This window comes from Arachis duranensis, unplaced genomic scaffold (assembly GCF_000817695.3).
Source record: "Arachis duranensis cultivar V14167 unplaced genomic scaffold, aradu.V14167.gnm2.J7QH unplaced_Scaffold_6604, whole genome shotgun sequence".
Classification (NCBI taxonomy): Eukaryota; Viridiplantae; Streptophyta; class Magnoliopsida; order Fabales; family Fabaceae; genus Arachis; species Arachis duranensis.
Genome location: NW_026265016.1, coordinates 124,169 through 127,960, shown reverse-complemented (window position 1 = coordinate 127,960; position 3,792 = coordinate 124,169). Strand labels below are relative to the sequence as shown.

General features: G+C 42.4%; 1 long non-coding RNA gene across 2 annotated transcripts in view; it reads left to right on the top strand.

Moving 5' to 3' along the window:
- The first annotated feature begins 298 nt into the window (after window positions 1-298).
- LOC127744608 (uncharacterized) overlaps window positions 299-3,792 on the top strand; it is a 23,357-nt gene continuing 19,863 nt past the window's right edge. For both annotated transcript variants that reach the window (XR_008005585.1, XR_008005584.1), the window contains exon 1: window positions 299-1,882. This is a non-coding gene — a long non-coding RNA (uncharacterized LOC127744608). The remainder of the gene's footprint in view (window positions 1,883-3,792) is intronic.

Genomic DNA, 3,792 nt, shown 5'->3' with positions numbered 1-3,792 from the left:
GTTCAGGTAATGTATCTACGCGAGCCTGGTTTAGTTTCTGTCCATGACAGGCCGAAAAACTTTTTTCAATCCATATGGAGAAAAAGGGACTTAGGCAAGCAAAAAAGGAAAGCATGTGGGCCTGTGAGTTTTTACCTTAGATTTAGATAAGGTCACTTCTTTTTAGGAAGTCTCTGTAAGGCTCCAGGATAGCTTTCTTCTTTTTTTTTTTGGAATGCCTGAGTCCGAATCTTTCAGGAGTCTGTGTAAGCTTAGCAGTTAAGAAAAGAGAATGCTCCTATCTCGTTAGAGCGTCAGCCCGCTAGCTTGGTATTCATATTAAGGTGATGTGATTTGATTAGCTACTATATTCTCGCAAGTTCCTTAAGTAAAAAACCGCTAAATCGTTAGCTCCTTAGAGCAGAAGATCGGGAATCTTGCTAGTCATGTTAGACTCTAGGATCTTCAAAAAAAGATATCTCGACAAGAGCAAGAAAACAAGCAGGGAGAGCATAAAAATAGAAGTCGTGAGTGAAGCGCCTATTGCATAAAAAACTCCTTAATAAGCGGATCTAGATAGAGAAGAGAGTGGAGAAGTAGAAAAACCCCGGGAAGTGAAGTGGGATACCTAGAATAGAAAGGGGGGACTTATTATATACTGCAGGCTTATTCGATCCTCCTCCCCTTCTTTCGCTTGCTATTGATTGAGACTCCTGCAATCTTTCCTATTTTTACATATACATAAGTCCTTTCCTATAATATTATAAGCCGGGGTAGAACCTAGATAGAATCTCCGGAATCAGAAGCTGCTATCTCTCGCTATACTTTTCTCTTTTATGAGTGGATTTGAGAGTGCGGCATAGCCTGAGGTTCTAACCTTAATGAAAAAATAGAGATTGTGAGAAGTTCCCGAGTGTGAGTAAAAAAGCCCCTTTTGAAAGGATCTTTCTGCTTTTTAGTTTCCTAATATGTGTGTACATATTGATTGTATCAGTACTACCAGCGAGCTAAGAGCTAACCCCTTTCTTTTCCTATGGCGTTTTAATACTCACCCCTGAAATAGAGATAGAGAGAATCTATTAAGTTGGAAGGCGGAAAGAAGCACTGGCTAAGACTTTCATGGAGATGGGGCATACAGGGCAAGTGTACTAGCATATGAGTTTCAAGCTTTTGAATTAAGCTTTGTCAAACCCTAAGCTGCTACTTAGAAAGGGGGCGTAGCGGGTAAGGCAAAATAAAAGGTGTCCGCCTAGACTACTGCCACTTTCTTATGTGAATACCGAGTTCTTTCACTCCTCAATCTCACTCTTTAGTGAAAGTCTCTATTTCACTTTCAAAAAGCAGTCTACACAAAATTACCTCTTCGATGCTAAGAATAGGGTGCTGTCTCTTTCTAGTAAATAGAATCATTCCTATCATGACTGTAAAGCAATGGAATGAGCGATCTCAGATGTCATTCTTGCATCATGACGCCGAGAACCGTCTGCTCTCTCTTTTCCGCAAACTTAGTAGATGGAAAGAAGAAAGAGTAAGCAGAGATGGTACCACTAGGAGACAAGATCAAATAAAGGAACTTCACTCAAAGCTGGGGAAGTAATGAAGGGTAAATAGCGTAGATAAGAAAGGGCGTCGTTAGCAGGCTAGACAGATATTGAATGAAGAAAGAGAGGAGAACAAGTCACTTATTTTCTTTCACTAGTCTCAGGTTTACATCAGAGGATTGAGGGAACGAATAAACAGCTATTGAAATCACTGGTTGGTTGTTGACCAACGGAATGAATTGGAGTCTTTTTTCGTTGGTCAGCTGTAAACCAAGTGCTGTCCGTCTTCATGGCCTCAATAAGACTCAGTATTGTACTGGCCGAATCCGTTTCGGCTTTTTCCCCAATTTCCCACGCCTTCTGTGAGGCAAAACCTCACCACACTACACTTCACTTCGACGCAAGAGGACCGGGCGCTTACTTGTCTTGTATATTCGGGATACGAGTTGCCGGTCTAAGATAACTTTTATCTAATAGTAGGTATTATGTATGGTCTCGATCAACTTCTTTTTCTTTCGGATTTCATATTGAAAATGGGTTTGGCTTTGCCTGTGGCTATTCTCGTGGCCGTTAGCGCTGGTCAAATCATCCCTGCTTAAAATAGTCTCAATATGGAAACTACTGTAACAAAAGTAGCTGTAGATGTTGTCAAAGAAAAAGTAGTGGATCAACTCTATATTGTATATATAGTATATAGGGACACTAGTCCTACGGGGGATGGGAACTTACCAGCAGCGGTGAATTTCCAAGCCGTGGCCGAACGGGTGCTTTTTAGCGTCGACAACATTCACTGGCTAAACTATATATATGGATCTTGTGAATCATGGAACGCAAAGTGAATACTTTCTCCAAGTTCTACAATTTCTTGGAGGGTAGTCTTTTATCTAATGCTTTTACTTCGAGTGCTGGGACTGCCCCATCCCTTTAAGCTGGCTGACTACGAACAGCCTTCTTCCTGACCGACCCTTGCATGCGTGGAAGTGAAAGGAAAGTGATGGAAGAGTGGGAGTTCCTGCTTTCAGTTCAAGGAAAGTTCTTTTCTAATCGATTGACTCGTGGATCTTTCTGACTTCAAGTACCGATCTTCTATCAAAGGAACCTTTCCAGAAGTGCCCTTGGTTTGGTCCAGTCTGCATTCTTCGCTTAGTGTCAATTTTTTTTATGATAGAGTTAGGCTCTTCGTAAGATAGCCAAGGGTAACTTTCCTATCAATCAAGTAAAGGAGATCAAAGTTCACTCTAATAAATCGATCTGAATCAGCTTAGCCAAAGAAAGGTGCCCCAAGACAAACAAGGGGGGTAGCATCAAGAAAGAGAGGAGCTACTCCCATAAGAGACTGCTATTATCAAGATCTAGCGTAGATACATTAGAGCTCTGATTCGATAGTCGGAAGTCTCAATTGTTGGGAGAGGTAAGGAGAATTGGGTATAGCCTTCCGGGTTGGCTCCCACGTAACCCCTTCATCAAGGGGGATCTGTGAAACCCAAGGTAGGTACCTCCCCACCAACTGGGGCAGCGTTTCCGCCACCTTAATTATTATATGAGACGGCTTGGACCACCTTTTCTGGATCGCGAGACAATGGAAGCAAAGGTTGAGAAATCCATTCGTTTAGCTAATAAGAAAATCTTAGTTAGATAAATTAAAGAGGGACAACAAAATCTTGACTAGCATATCTGCCTCATCATCCTTCTAATACATCTGACGACGGATAACAAATTGGATTGGATAATACGAGGGAAACCAGACCGGGTCAAAGAGACCGGAACTGGTAAGCGATCGTGAGGTCGCCGATCACCTCCATAGGCAATCTGAAGAGAGCTTGCACATTGCTTCAGATACAAAGCAAGGAACAAACCCCCGACTTCCTATACAAACGCTTAACAGCCTTCGCATACAAGTAGACGGCTATGCACGACTCCTTGGTAAGATGAAGAAGGAATGGCGTGGCGAAAGAGCTACCTGGAAGCTAGTTACGGTTGTGCAAAGAATATGAAGGAAACTGGTACCCTATTAGTTCAGTCAGTCAGTTACAAGTGAGAAGAAGGATATCAGGTTCCAAAGACTCATCACAAATATCGTAGGTGATATCCGAAACCGCTGATGTTAGGATTAAGGAAGTAGACTAGAATCTCGGAACCAAGCTCAACGCGGCATGTTCCGGTATTGCCAATACAGTCTTGTCCAGTAACCCGCAAGAACGATTAAGCCAGTGTCCTCACTGATTAATCCCGCGGAACCTAGTATAGGATCTCGTATGAGGATCCTCGGCAT